Raw genomic sequence first — 16,316 nt, forward strand, 5'->3', positions numbered from 1 at the left:
TTTCGGGACAAATGAATAAAGAATAATGATAAAATAATGGCATTTTGTTTGAGCTATGTTGAGTTGATATAATTATGCCTACATCTGTATAGCTGTGGCTGGAAGTAAGATAGTTGAATAAGGAGTTATGAATGTTTTTGAAATTGACATGTTGATAATGATTTTTAATATTTGTTTTTTCTCTGAGTGTGTCATTTCAGAAACTGATGTTTGATTTCCAAGGCAGATGAGGGTTTGATGGCCTTCACTGATTACAAACTGCGAACGGGATGCGCCCCAGCTGCTGATACGTTGTATGGCTAGTAGCTATTTGAAGGGGTATTGAAAAAAGAAAAGAAAAAATTAATGAATAAAGAGGCTGTGTTTTTTACGAAACATTTTTGAAAGCAGGAAGTGAACTGTCTTGCTATGATCCCATATCCTCAGTCTGGCATTTTTAATGCATTGTATCGACGAGTGTGCATTTTTTGATCAGGTGAGCTCTCAGAAAGACTGTGTGTCATCGGATCCACATTGCAGACAGCGTCTGAATGGATGTGGCAGAGATCAAAGGTCAAAAGCCCAGAGCAACAGTCTTCTCGTCCTGTGCCTAAGAAAAACATGATGTTCACCTTCCAAAATGCCCAGTGACTGTGTACAAGCCTCATTACAGAGATGTCTCCTCTCATCGAACTTTGTCTGACACAGCTCCGCCCTGAACATTGACAACAGCTGCCGTCCTGCCTTCTGCTGGGGGACTGGACTAAGAAAGTTGGTGGTCTGACTGGGATGCGACCCCAATCAGTAAAATGCTGCACGGTGTATGCAGGGCATTTTTAATGTGTTGAGTGGGGAACTGTGATCTATAGCAAGATATTTCAGGAAATTGAAAACGACATATGTAAATTTGAAATGAGGGATTGAGAAAATTTATTTAAATCTATAGCCTACTAAATTTTTGCCTATATTTTTGGGAGAATCAGTTTCTGAATTGGTACAATGGGAATTTTATTAATATGTTATGATATGATATATTTTTATTTTCCCCGAAAGGAACTTTTTTGGACTTCGTCCAGCTGCAGCTATAGTATAAAATAAATAATAGAATAAAATGAGTAGTAACAAGTAAAAGACTAACTAAGAGTTTGATGGCTAAGTTTGATTTTTTTTTTAACAGCACTGTGATTTATAAATCCCAGAAATATTTTGTGTGCTGTGTTTTTTATGAGCCCCGCTAATATGTAAAAGATTAGAAGTTTGAAGATAATTTTTAGTTTGATTAAATCTAGGAAATGGTAGATATTTGTGAATTTTGTGTGATTTTATCCTCAGCCCCACTAATCTGTAAAAGAGGTGAGGTTGATTGGCAGTTTAAATAATTTTCGGGACTCTAGGAGGATTAGAGTAATATGGTTACCTCTATTTTTTGTGGTCCCAAAGTCATCATATATTAGTGTCTTAAGTTGTATTTGCTTATGCTCAGTTTTATAGTGTTTTGTAGCTCTTTTGTTTATCTCATAGCCTGATTTAGAGGGTTGAGTTATTTATGACGTTTTTTGAGTTATGAGGTCTCTATTTTGTCCTCCCTTTATCTTGACGTGTTTGAAAAAATCTGTGGATCTTTGTCAAATGAGGGAGTTTATGTTTAAGAACTTAACCAATGTAGACGAGTTAGAAAATTAAAATCAAACTTAAAAACGAAATTAAAAAGGTTGTGGGGTATCGGCCTACACTCCAATTGACAGGATGAGTTTGAAAGTGATAATCCACAGTTTGAATATGAAGAAATCTACCAGAGGAAATCGATCGCAAAGTAAGTCTGAAGCAAGCAAGGACAATAATGCATATTCGCCGAATGAAGGTAATTATATTATATTATATCTTTTATCTCGGAATCACATTTGAAAAATGTAATGTTTGGAGCCCAGTGTTTGCAAAAGAGTATAGATAATATGAATATATGTGAGTTTTTCCCAGCATGCCAGGATTCGGCCGGTCATGGGATTCTGGGAAGAGAATAAGAGATATGAAAGGCACAATTATGCAAATTTAGAACAAATTTAGTCATGGTAAAAAATTACCTATTATTGAACAAAACCTATTTGAAAAATAAATATTTATAAGCTCTGTCTTATATTAATGAATGAGCGAATGTCATTCAACTCAATCAAAGGCTGGGCTCTATTTTAATGTCACAAAAATAGATCTTTTCCTGTTCCAACAGCACAGGACCTACGGATCTTAACCAAATAACATTTACTAATCCCAACTAACAAAAACTATCAGGGTTTTTTCCTCCAAATAAAATTTATGTGAGTTTATGAGAAACTAAAAATAAAAATTTTCTGCACTCAGGAGAACGGCCCCAGGGGGTCGGAGAGGAAATCTTGTGCAGTTCGCTGGACAGAAAGAAGGATGGAGAAATTCCACAACTGGAAAGGAGACGTGCCAGGCTCGGCTATCTCATCAACTGATGATCATCAATCTTATCACCTCCGACCTGGAGCCACGTCAGCTGACCCAGTGATCGTTCTGGAGCGGCCGTTTCGACATCATTCGACACCGTTTGAGGACATCAGTCAACGGATCAAGTCAAGTGCCTTTTCTTGGGCAATCATCTCACGAACAGTCAAATTTTTCGGGCAGAATAATCCCGTGACAAATCGAAGAATTTGGGTAGTCTACCCCAAATTCTTAAAGAAGAGACGAACTATTGCGACACTCTTTTCATTAAAAAAAGACCTTCAAAGAACTTCATCACAAGATGGCTTCAAAGAACACATATTCGTCTGCCGATATATTGCGATACTTTTTAATGAATAACATTTTATGTTAAGCCTCACATATGCTATGCTTATTTCACTAAAAATCTTTTAAATGTATCAAATTGTTTTTTAATGTCATATGATTGTTAAACTATCTCCTCTTTTGCTAAAGGGATGTTTTAAGGATAATTATTTTTACCACACAACCATTGCAAAAAAAAATGTTTTAATGTGTTGAGCTCTCAAGAGCTCAAATGAGGGAATGATGAGTTATTAACATTGTTTTTTAGTTTTAATTTATATTTTAGCCGTTTTGGATTTAGTTGACTCAGTGTAGTCTCAATGAATTGTATTCTTGTCTGTGTTACTTTCATGAGGAAGGGCAACGAGTTCAAACATTCATTCGTTATCTAATGGGAGGGCCGGGATTCTGCTGTGTCGGAAGGGAGTCAGGCTTATTATTATTGTATTTTTTCTAATCTGATTTATACCCATGGGAACGGATTCTCTTGTATTCATTCAGTTGTAACCAGGTGTGTTGTGGGCTGACTTTTTATGAACCCTCTTTGTGAATAAATAATGATGTGGGCTGGAGAGAAGACACACATTTGAACAGAGCACTGCTTGGGTGACTTCATTTGTGTGATCAGAAGCTTCTGGTAATTAATACCTTTGCAAAGGAACTTCTTCAACAGAATCTCACCATTCAGTTAATTGAACACGCAAAGAGTACAATACTTAATATTGGCTACTCTAACAATAGCATGTAAATATTGTTTATGGTGTTTGCACTGGTTTTTTATTTACTTGTGTTCTACCTCATCTTTGTGCAATAAAATTGATACTTACGTTATATCATGTTTTATGTTCCATTGCAAATGAAAATAATATAAATAGCTAATAAAATAAAAAAGGTACTATTTACTGTCATAAGACTTTATTCATGTAAATTAAAAACAAAAACAAAAAAACTAATCACAGCACATCTGCTGCAACAATCAAAAGACAGATTCCAAACTATAAATATGCATTTGAATTGGAAGCGCCTTTCGAGTCCCTCAGTAAATCAGTAGAAAAGAGAACAGTTAAAAATCTACAGATTAAATGAGATTTTGACTAAAAAACTAATAAAAATATTAAGAAAAAATGCTGTGCGGTTACAGTGGTCAACCTGTAATGACCAAAGTCAAATATGATGAATACATCACAATAATTGTAAGATGATCTAAATTTACTGTTCATCATACAGAATGCTGGGGCCCAGTGATGCTCAAAATGGCACACACTCGCACAATCTTATCGCAATTGGATAAAGTACATCCCAGCGCTTCATCTTTCAAACTCTGCACACATCGAATTGGCAGTGTACCTTTCAGAACACTAAATCTATTTTATATAACACGTTCGACATGCATCCTCACGGAGGAAATTTTCCTTAATATCTCTACTTCCCTGGCAGGTAGCTGTTTCTTACCCTTCGTAAACGCTGGAGTCAAAAGTTCACAGCTGCAACGAGTAGCAAAGTCCCCATGAAGGGTAAACCCCCTGTCAGCAAGTATCTGGTTAACAGGAATGTGATACTTGGAATCAATAAAATCTGCACATCAGAAGCCCTCCCACCCCAACAACTAGACAAAAATGTGACATTTCCCAATGGATTGCAAGCAACAAATACTTTAACAGTACAATGTTTTTTGTAGCTACTGTAGCACTGAGCTCTGGCTAGCAGGTTCTTTGGCCATTTGATAAAGATCTCAAAACAGGCAACAATTGTGGTTAGGCTAGGAAATTTGGCACGAAAAACAGTGTTGATTTGATTAATATTTTCCCTGTTAAGCAATTTAATCATGAAACCAAGGTTTTGTTTCATTTAGAGTTGCCTCCGCCATTGCATCCAGATAAGATGGTGGCTTCTCCAATTTCCCAATCGCACGGTCAATGAGTCTAATATTCAAGGCCCTAATGCAAGGAACATTGTTGTACAAGACACACCTCAAGGATGCACTGGGACGCATCATCATTGATGTATCCTGGGGTCACTGGGTGTTTCTGGTCTCGCAGCAACAACATACACCCTCGCCCAGGCGACCCAGCCGGGGTTGATCAAGCCCCGACTTTCATCCCAGCAGCAGTCCATGGGTCAGCCCTCTTTATCCAAAGCCACCGAGTGGCCTTTTCTGCGGCCTCACTTGCAGATCTAATGGCCCTCTTCTTTGCGACTCCTACGATTCTCAAACGCCTCAGGACTTTGCACAGTGACCGTCCTGCAAAGCCCCTGAAGCCGATTTCTATGGGCTCATAGAAGATAGACACTCCTCCACCAGTTCCTGGTACTTGGCCTGCTTTTTCTTGTTGCCTTCCTCGATTCGTTCTTCCCAAGGCACCAAGGAAATGACCATATCTGGACGAAGAGATGTTGTTGTGATCTGTTGGGGAAATCTCAGCTGCTTTCCCAGGTTGAGCTGCAGCTTCCAGTCAGATGCCGTGTGGGCATCCCTGTCCTCATCTCGATACCTTGCAGTCCCTGGATTCCCTGTATTTTCCCAGGCTTCCCTGTACTGTAGGGCTTCTCTGGTGCGTACCATGAATTCTTCAGTCAGGCCACTGAATGGGAGCTGCAGTGTGTTGCTTGTGCCATACAGAGCAGCGCTGGTGAGGCTGCATGGAAGGCCTAGCCACTTCTCTTTAAGGACTCCACTGCTGTCATTGGGACTGCGTAGATTAGCAGGGGCCACAGGATTGCTGGTAGATCCAGGCTTTAAATCTACCAAGCAGGCCAGACTTGTCCACCTTGTGAGCCAGGTCCCCAGATATGTGCTGGCCTTCAAGATGGCAGCAGAGTCTCTCAAGCTGGAGTCAAAGAGTTTCCCCAGGCTCTTGATGGGTTGTTCCGTGATGGTTGGAATGACAGTTCCTGAGAAGATAAACCGGAACTTGTCGATCACTTTCCCCCTCTTGAGCACCATGGATCTTGACTTGGAGGGCTTGAAACTCATTCTTGCCCAGGTCACGAGCCTCTCAAGCTCTTGTAGAATCCACCTGCATCCTGGAATGTATGTTGTTGTGGTGGTCAGGTCATCCATGTAGACTCCCAATCGCACGGTCAATGAGTCCAATAAGCAAGGCCTTAATGCAAAGAACATAACAGCATGCACAAAATACATACATATCTAGAACCACTCCTATGGGAATGATTTCCTATGGTAACGATCAAGCTGTCAATTATTCCTTTGCATCTGCCAGACCATATCTCTAATAAGCCATTGAATGGATTAATGTTTTTTATTTTTTATTCATTTGACAGTTCACTCCACAATTTAATAACTTTGATTTAAAACAATGCATTCTTGATGGTGTTGTCTCATACACCCACTGGAACTGAAACAGATTAATTCAATTGGTACCGTTCCTGAAAATATTAATTAAAAACGACAACTAGTCAACATGTTTTGGTCAACAAATAGTTTTCTACAATAATTAAAACTCCATCACACCTTTAATATTGATGGATCATTTCAAACTTAGCATGCAACCTTTGAACATTGAAAAGAATCACAGAAAAGCCATTCAATGAGACTAAGTTCAGAGTTAAAAGGTTCACTATGCATTGATATGTTGTTGTAGAAACTAAAAATATTTGACGAACTAGTGGGAAAAAACAACAACACTTCTTCAATTACACTAAACCATACCTTCTAGGATTTTTTTTTTTAGCTCATTTGATGTGAAATCTAAACAAAGAAGGCCTACTTTTCCCTTTCTTAATCAATTTGTTATACATGATGTATGTTACCCTTAATGAGTTCATTCTAACCCCCCACCCCCCAATTTTGTAATTTGGTATCTAAATCAAATTTTAAATTGTAATGTAATGAAACTAATCCACAAATTCAACTCCAATTGAAAGGCAAAAATCTATACAGTAATTTCCAGGTTTATCAACACCTTTCTTGTTGATGGGGAATTTATACCCAAAGGTTTCACAGAGGATGATGTCGTCATAGTCACACAGGTCACCTTAATTCTGAGGAGGAAATTTAAGAAGTGTTGCTCACAGGCGAGATGGGGTGAATTACTTCCCATCCAAAGTATTAATTTTCGGGTGCATTTCAAGCCATAACGTCTTTTTCTTATTCTCATGATGAATGAATTTGGTCAGTCGATTTATTTTCCAAACAGCAGGGTCTCAGGTTGATCAGGCCTGTTAGCCCATTGCATCTTAAGTGCTGAAGGGCTTACCGGTCCCCCTAATCAGGTTTCTTTCCTTGGGCCCGTCCCTTACACATTCACTCAAATCACATACACAATCAAACTCCGACCTTTCATTCACACCTTTATTCTCCGGTTAGTATCTCAATCATAAACAAGTTTGCTTTCCAATTTCCTTTAGAGACCTCTTCCTTGGCGCGTTTGCCTTGCATACACTGATATTTGTGCTCATAGTTTCTTAATTCTGCCGACATTTGCCAAATTTTGGTGATGTTGTCTGTGGATTGTGACTTTCCAGTCCCATCAATCTTGTTTCATCCAGGACCGAATCTCCGAATGAGTCCGATGGTGGGATGTGGCTGATAATGCTGGGATGTCAAAAACAGCGTACACATGTTATTAACAGTCTGGCATGTTACGAGATGTTCATTTATTGAACCTTCAGGATCATCATGTCAGTGTTTAGGGAAGACGTAAATTCACAAAACATCTATCATCCAGCCTAGTTACATTTAGTATAAATCGGTAGGTAAATGAAAAACTAATACTTACATAGCTTTTTGCCTTCTATAAACACCTCATAAACTAATCAAGTATTTCCTGTCTTTTTTTCCCTAATTGTATTATATTATTAATATTATTATTATTATTATTATTAACAAACTTATCATCCAAAGAATTCCAAATGTTAACTCCAGGAATAGAAACATCTCTTGTTAGTATTTGTTCTAAACTTACAAATCCCAATATCACAAATTATACTTTCCCTCTCTTAATCAAAAAAGAGAGGGAAAATAGAAAGGAAAATAACTGGATATTCAAAGGAAGTTTCTTGTGCTTCGCATGGAATAGCATTTCCAATGTTTTCAATCTCATTATGAAAGTTACACATAATCCCATAATTTCCATGATGTCCACAACTTTTTAAATTGTCGAATCTAATAAAAATTAAATCGTTGCCTTTAAAAATCCAAAATGGTACATCACTCTGATCACCCTCTTTTGTAGTTCAATTAATGGATCTACAATAGTTTCTGATACGTTCTTTTTTCCAATGTTGTCTTCCAACAAAGCTTGTGACCTAAGTTTAACAAGCCCATGAAGTTGGTTCCAGTTTGTCAGTTTACCACTTTTATTCTCATAGTTTCTTTTGAGTCTTTCGAAAGCCCAATACAGATGAAATGTATTGTAATTACTGTACTTCGTAATCCCCGTTTAATTCCAACTCCATTTTTCCTCAAGTAGCAACAGTCCATTTTTTCTTTTTTCTTTTCTTTTTAGAGCTCAGTATTGTTCATTCGGAAATGTCATCATCATTGCTCTTTTTTTTTCTTCCTTTTTTTCTTTTTTAATATATATATATATATATATATATACATATATTTTTTGTGTGTGTGTGGGTGAGTATGTGTATGTGCGTGCGTGCGTGAGTGTATTTGTTAGCTCACCAGAAAACCTATAAGAAAAAATCTCATACCGTTCACCTAAACCGAACACCAGGAGACCCGAGGGGACCGAAGAAAACCAAGGAAGGTGAAATCCAGCACCGACCAGACACCCCCCACCAGAACTCCTCCCCAGCCCAAGAAACATCCAGACCCCAACAAATCCAAAAAACATAAAATCAGGGAGGCCTCAAGAGACCAAAGGAGAGACCGAGAAAAGGAAGGAAGGACAGACGAAGCCGCGTGAGATCCGCAGACACCAGCCTCCACCGATTCAATAACCTGAGGAGGAAACAGATTGTGTCTGAGTTTCGGTAGATGCTGGTGTGGTGGATCTGGCATGCATGAAAATCTCCACCAAAGAGGGAAGCCGTCGACCCCCGCCGGAACAGAGCAAGCGCAACACCTCAGGGCCCCCCAGGCCGCGGCAGCGCCAAAGGACGACCCCCGGGCCCCGCCAGGGCCACCGGCCGGAGAGCAAACCCAGGAGCAGGAGCGCCCCCCGCCCCAACACGGCCCGCGCCCCCGGCCCAACGCCGCAGGACGGGGCACTGCAGGCCCACCAGGCACCCCACCGGCCCCCAACCCCCACCCACAAGTTGTGTGGTGTATTAAAATTGGAGGGGAGTTGTAGGGTGAAGACGGTGTTTCCACCCTACCCCACCCCCCAAAGTGTGTTATGTGCCCTATATGTCTATAAAAGTGTATTGTGCAAACCTAGTGTAGTGAGTTAAGAGGAGTGACCAGCGGGGCCCTCCCCAACCGGGCGGGGGCAGGAGGCGCACCGGCCCACCAAGCCCCCACCCACCCCACCAGGACCCCGGCGGGCATATGGGACCCGTCCGGCGGGGCGATAGGGCTCGCCCCCCGGATACTGGGTCCCGCCCGAGGTGTCAGGACGCCCACCGGAGCGGGGCGGGCACGACACCAAACCCCAGCCACCCCCGCCGGCCCCCATAGCACCGAGACCCGGGCCATGGATGGAGCCCCCGGCCCAGGGGAGGGGAAGGAAGGCGTACCGGGGAGGGGGAAGGGAGGAGGGAAGGGGACGACAAGAAGGGCAGGGGGCAGCGGCAGGGACGCAAGGAGAGGGGGAGAGGAGGAGGAAGGGTGACGAGGGAGAGGGGACAGGGAGGCGGAGGACGGGCGGGGAGAGGCGAGGAGGGAGAGACAGCAAGGGGGAGGAAGGGGGAGGGGAGAGGGAACCACCGGGCCCATTTTCATCAAACCATTTATTCAGTCCATTCCCTACTGTTAAAATTTAAATTGATAATATCATGTCCAATGCAATGAAATATTTGTACAACCAGCCAAGATCTCTAGCTTCAGTATTCAGATAACTATCTTGGCCCCCCCAAAACTGAGCCATGGATAAGTCCACAAATCAATTTCATTTGATGTAATCAAGGCATAAATGTTAACGTAGTTTAATTTAATGTTTAAATAACTGTGTAACCAAAATTGTGCAGACCCGCTTTACCAAATGTTCCACAATTCTGTAATTATAACAAGTGATTAATCGAATCAAATGCTTGCTGCAAGTCAATGACGCACAAATAGCAGTTTTATTGTTTTCCATTGCTGCTGTTGTAGTCTCTACGAAGTCTATTAAAGATGTCAATCTATTGTTAGCAATGTTACTTGTTTCTAAATACTGCGTCAGGTTACCTTTACTTCCATAATGCTCCAACCATTAAAGAAGTATAGCATGGTGTACTGCAACAAGAGATTCCCTAAGATTAATAAGAATTCCCACGACAATGAAGTCAATGTTCAATTAGAGGGCATGTCAGTGCAATTTGTTTGGTTAACACATTAATGTTACTCGGTCCCCCCATCTTCAGTGCGATTGAGGGAAGGTAGACCAAAATGCAGGGAAGCAAGGGCTGAAGTCCAAAGTGTTTTTAATGGAACAAAAATGGGGTGGTGAACATGGCACTGACAGGCAACACAAAAACAACAAAGTCCATAATCACAATGATGAACAAAGAGACGTGAGGTGTGAGCAGGATGATAATGAACCAAAACAAGAAACTAATTAATAACTAATATACTTATTGTTTCATTAAGTTATATAGGAGTAGGAGTTAGAAAGTGTTTTTAATATCTTTGAGTAGATTTTTCCCCTCGTTTTCTTTATATATATATATATATATATATGTGTGTGTGTGTGTGTGTGTGTGTGTGTGTGTGTGTGTGTGTTTGAAAAATTTAATTCATTCATTCAAAACCACGTCACTTTAGCTTACCCAGGTGAACCCATACAGGTCAGTCATGCTGAGAGGAAGAGAAATCTTAGGGGACCTCAGGAAATGGGTAATGACAGCACATCTGTCTGGGTGAAGGGAAAAAATAACCATGGTTTGCTATGTCCTCATGTAACCTCTTATATAAGGATATGTTGTTGTCCTGAGCTGTTGTACGAATCCAGGTGCCCAACAATTTGTAAATAAAGGGCGGGATCAGCCTGGGAACTCTTCCTTGTTTATACTACAGCCTTCCCTGCTTCGCAAACATGTTTTCGAGAGTTGTATTTTTTGCAGATGATGTGGTGCTGTTGGCTTCTTCAAGCCGTGATCTCCAACTCTCACTGGAGCGGTTCGCGGCCGAGTGTGAAGCGGTTGGGATGAAAATCAGCACCTCCAAATCCGAGACCATGGTCCTCAGTCGGAAAAGGGTGGAGTGCCTTCTCCGGGTCGGGGATGAGATCCTGCCCCAAGTGGAGGAGTATCTTGGGGTCTTGTTCACGAGTGAGGGTAGGTTGGAGCGGGAGATCGACAGGCAAATCGGTGCAGCGTCTGCAGTGATGCGGATTCTGTATGGGTCCGTTTGTGTTAAAGAAGGAGCTGAACCGAAAGGCAAAGCTCTCGATTTACCGGTCGATCTACAATCCTACCCTCACCTATGGTCACGAGCTGTGAGTCATGACCGAAAGAACAAGATCCCGGATACAAGCGGCCGAAATTCCTCTGCAGGGTATCCGGGCTCTCCCTTAGAGATAGGGTGAGAAACTCGGTCATCCGGGAGGGACTCAGTGTCGAGCTGCTACTCCTCCGCGTTGAGAAGAACCAGTTAAGGTGGCTCGGGCATCTGGTTCAGATGCCTCCTGAACGCCTCCATGGAGAAGTGTTCCTGGCATGTCCCACCGGCGGGAGGCCCCAGGGACGACCCAGGACACGCTGGAGAGACTATGTCTCTCGGCTGGCCTGGGCACGCCTTGGGATCCCGTCGGAGGAGCTGGCTGAAGTGGCTGGGGAGATGGAAGTCTGGAGTTCCCTGCTAAAGTTGCTGCCCCCGCGACCCGACCCCGGATAAGCGGTAGATGATGGATGAATGGATGGATGGTAGATTAGCCTACTGTAACAAAAAATGCATGCAAAATTGCACTAAAAAAGATCCGCAAAACAGCGAGACCGCTAAAAGTGAACCATGCAAAAAGCAGAGATGCGATGTTGAGGCCACAAATAGCGAGGGAACACTGTGCTGGAAAATTAGTTTTCAGTGGTGTATTGCTTGAAACACATTAAAATAAAAATAGTAGGGTTCTACTGAAATTACATACACATGAAGTTTCATATTTGACTTCCCTGTTGCATTAACAAGATGTCTAGTTCTTGTGGTTGCACTTTTGAGGTCGCGAGAGCAGCACTGTTGAGTTGGGTGTCAACTGTTGATTGGTGTCTGGCTTGTGTCTCTTTCTGTGCTTCTTGGTGCGTTTATCATTAGAATGTTCTCAATCCCAAGGGGGACTTCTCACCCGCCTGCTTTGGAGTGGAGATGAACCAGACTCACTCCGCCCTCTTGGAAGATGCAAGAAGGCTGATACTTGGAAGGAGTCCTCTTTTGTCTTGTGTGGAAATGCTGTTAATAATCGCTACATCAGTGACCCCAGTGGTAGGTCTTTTGGTCACTTTTGCTTCATTAATTTTTTGCCAACAACAATGGGTGCTGAAGAGGGCCTCCGTTCTTTGACAGCATCAGCTATAGTGAAGTTAGATGAGGAGGCATAGATATCATCTTGTGATGGAGCCGTGATGATAATGGCAGGTGGATGTGAGATGGAGTCTGAATCTAAAGACTCAGTGTGGGCATGTGAGGAGGACAAGGGCACCTCTGAAACCAAGTGGCATAAAGTTATTACTCTCACACAGTAAAGCAAAACTTATTCATCTAAATGTATTTGATTACCCAAAGTAAGAGTCTATCTTTATTATTATTATTATTATTATTATTATTATTATTATTATTATTATCCATCACTGATATTGGGCTAAAACCTCCTATGTCAAAATTTGGTAAATTTTGTATTTTATTTCACAAAGGTATACAATTAGTCAGTAAACAATACAAAATGTTAAAAATGGCTTGCTCCCTGACAATGGTTGAACAAACATGCCTTTTTTTTTTTGTGGAGGTACATTTCGAAGGTGCAAGGATTTTGTCAGGTACCAGCGATATGTTATTTCTTTTGTTTGAATTGGGTACTTCATTAAGCTCCACTTACTCTCCATGGCGTGTCAGACTGGGCTGACCTTCAGGTCAGGTGAAGTTCACTTTCTAAGACTGTATGCACACGTGCATGTGTGCTATTTATATCTCGTGAAGAGCAGCAGCAACTCAAATAGGATTGTACTAATTTTTTAAGCCTGTTAGCTGTGCCACATTACACTGTGTTAATACTTAGTAGACTAACAATTAATATAACGATGAAGAACTATATTTATTTTCAATACTGTGTAGGCATTTCTTGAAACGTAATTGTCATACCATATTTTTTTAATTAGATTTTTAAAGAGGAAATTCACATACTACTCTAGCTTTTCACCTCACACAGAGAACCAAATCAAACACATTTAGGCATATGAAGAGTCCGAGTGAAAGGAGACAGCAAACAGTGCTGCGCCTCTTGAGCTGAGAAGGTGGTTATGGTGCCTTGCTCAAGGGCCTCTCAAAGCAGCCAGGAAGCATACAATCATCTCTCCAACTATGAGCTGCCATTTTTACATATTGTCCAAAGTGGAAAATTAACATTGACTGTCAGGTTCAAAGTCAAAATCTGGATGAGGAACTTATGAACAGTACTATATGTACTTAGTATGTAATGCTGTTAAGATGCACGGTTAAGCTACTTGTTGGAATGTATATTGTGTAATAAATGTAATGTAATCTGCAATTGTCAGTAAAAAAAAATGCTGCATAATTTTTTTCTACTGCAAATTGACAATACTGTATTGCAAAGCCAATACATTTCATGATGACTGTGTACAAGATCAAAATTAAACCAACACTATTATTAACGTAACAACCAATGAATCATAAATGTATAATAATTTGTTCTGACCTGAATTTTCCTTATGGCTTGGTCCAGACCCCATTAGGCTTCAGTTAGCTAGAGCGTGGTCCATTCATGTATGCACTCATTTGTATATCAACTTCAGCTTCAACTTATTACCAATTCACATTTAGAGTTGAATAAAAGCAGCATTAAAAAGCAAATAATTTGACCATTCATGCTCTGCCTTGCCTTCACGTCACCCACTGCCAGTCTGTCTGGCAAATATTAATCCGGTGTTCCACAAATTAGGAAGAGTGAATACACACACACGCTGGCCTTGAGCAGCGAGGGTGCTTTGTTATTAAGGTCTGAGCAGTGACCGCTGCGAGGTCCCTATTGTATCTGTAGAAATTATTCTACTACTTCTTCTTTTTCTCCAAAAACGATCGCATTTTCAGGACCTAAACATGTAGGAAAACTAGGGGTGGAACGATACGGGTAACATCTTGATACTGTGATGATATGTGGCCCACAATAACGATAATAACACGATACATGATATCTCTGATATTTGATATATTGTCAGAAATGTTCTCAACATCACGATATTCACTATGTGATTGACAGTGGAAACGTGCCGACTGTTATTCTTTGCCAATAGTGTCTACCAGAAGTGTGGACTCAAGTCAGACTCAAGTCATGAATTTGACGACTTTAGACTCAACTTGAATTTTTTTAAAAAGACTTGCAACTCGACTTGGACTTGACCAACAATGACTTGTGACTTAACTCGGACTTGAGCCCTTTGACTTTAAAAGACTTGCTTCTTCCATCAAAACACAAAGATTAAAATGTATGTTAACGAGTAAGTTCCTCTCGGTGTGTGTGCGCGTTTGTGTTGAAGAGAATCTTCTGTTTCAATTTAATTATAACTGTTTAGATTTAGTCATAACTGTTCTAACTTACTTAGCAAAGATTGATAAGTGTAATAATGTGACCAAACGTTTGAAGATTCTTCCTTCCACATTTGATCACTTAATTAGCCATCTGTTTCGGGGGAGAAAAAGTGTTATAATCAGTTCCTTTGTGAAGTTTTATGATGTCTACAAAAAGTGCCAGGATGTCTGGCAAACTGTGTTTCTGCCTGGTTGATCAGCTGCAGGGGGGGGGGGGGGGGGGGGCATCGTGGCCGGGCAATGTTTACATAGCAATTGACCATTTGTTATTGTCTTGTGACTCAGAGGGCAGAGAAAGGGGAGGGGACTTGGGGGCAGCAAAGCAGGAAGAGGAAGGGGAGGGGCGTTTTGGGATACTGAAATTATAATGGCGGCTGCAAGTGGGAGGAGCTGGACAGACGCGTGGGGAGATAATGGCGTTTGGCCACACGTGCTCTCTGTCCAGAAATTTCTGAATAAATAAATCCTTCGAAGGAAACCTGATTCACCGATCGACATTCTGATTTCTGATCTACAAAACACGCGGAAAACTTAAGGATCGTTTTCCAACAAAACTCCCGACGTTCGACGTTGCCGATTAAAGGGTTTGTTTGACAGACAGGACTGCTGGCGCCAAAATTAATTGTACGGTAAGAAGACATTAATCTTCATAGTAGTGAATTCCTGTCTGTTGTGGACTCTGCGACCGGTTTTCGTCGACTACATTTTGGCTAAATTGTACATGAGACCTGAGTGAACAGGTATTAGTAGTGTTTAAAATACGAGTTTGTTTCGTTCCGTTACGGTAGCTCAGGGACACGGAGTCCTTGATTTTGATTTTTACTACGACATCGAACTATACACGATGGTTTTGTGTCGTGGTAACCTAGCTCTTTGTTTAACTCTTTGACCGCCATAAACGTTATAAAACGTTTAGTAAAAATCTACGGAAGGGCGCCGAGGACGTTAAAAGACGTTCACTTTTTTTTTGGGAAACGGGTGGAGAAAAGCCTTGGGCAGCTGTGCTGAAAGTATCAAGCAGATCTAGTTAGTAAAATGACTCGTTTTGGCCCCTAGATGGCAGCGATGACTCTCTTTGCACAAGGTTGAATGGGCCGCCCACTGTGGGCGTCAGTAGAAGACGTGAGGCGGAGCTAGAGTGTTGAGGAGACCACACCACACAACTTGGGGGGGGGGGGGGCTTGTGGGGGTGCCATCGGTTGGGGGCCGCAGTATAGAGCAGTGCTGAAGTGCCCCGTCCTGCTGCGTTGGGTCGGGGGCGCGGGCCGTGTTGGGGTGGGGGGCGCTCCTGCTCCTGGGTTTGCTCTCCGGCCGGTGGCCCTGGCGGGGCCCGGGGGTCGTCCTTTGGCGCTGCCGCGGCCTGGGGGGCCCTGAGGTGTTGCGCTTGCTCTGTCCTGGCAAGGGTCGACGGCTCCCCTCTTTGGTGGAGATTTTCATGCATGCCAGATCCACCACACCAGCATCTACCGAAACTCAGACACAATCTGTTTCCTCCTCAGGTCATTGAATCGGTGGAGGCTGGTGTCTGTGGATCTCACTCGGCTTCGTCTGTCCTTCCTTCCTTTTCTCGGTCTCTCCTTCGGTCTCTTGAGGCCTCCCTGATTTTATGTTTTTTGGATTTGTTGGAGTCTGGATGTTTCTTGGGTTGGGGAGGAGTTCTGGTGGGTGGTGTCTGGTCGGTGCTGGA

The 16,316-nt window shown here is 42.0% G+C and overlaps 1 long non-coding RNA gene across 1 annotated transcript; it reads right to left on the bottom strand.

Annotated features, from left to right (window-relative positions):
- Positions 1-3,664: 3,664 nt before the first annotated feature.
- LOC147176472 (uncharacterized) lies at positions 3,665-14,003 on the bottom strand. The gene is made up of 2 exons (XR_015094676.1): positions 13,740-14,003; positions 3,665-12,511 (listed from the first exon to the last, which is right to left on the bottom strand). It is a non-coding gene; the product is annotated as an uncharacterized LOC147176472 (long non-coding RNA).
- Positions 14,004-16,316: the final 2,313 nt, after the last annotated feature.

The sequence above is a fragment of the Leptonotus elevatus genome, chromosome 4, assembly GCF_054856555.1.
Source record: "Leptonotus elevatus isolate MCC_2025b chromosome 4, RoL_Lele_1.0, whole genome shotgun sequence".
NCBI classification, from domain to species: domain Eukaryota; kingdom Metazoa; phylum Chordata; class Actinopteri; order Syngnathiformes; family Syngnathidae; genus Leptonotus; species Leptonotus elevatus.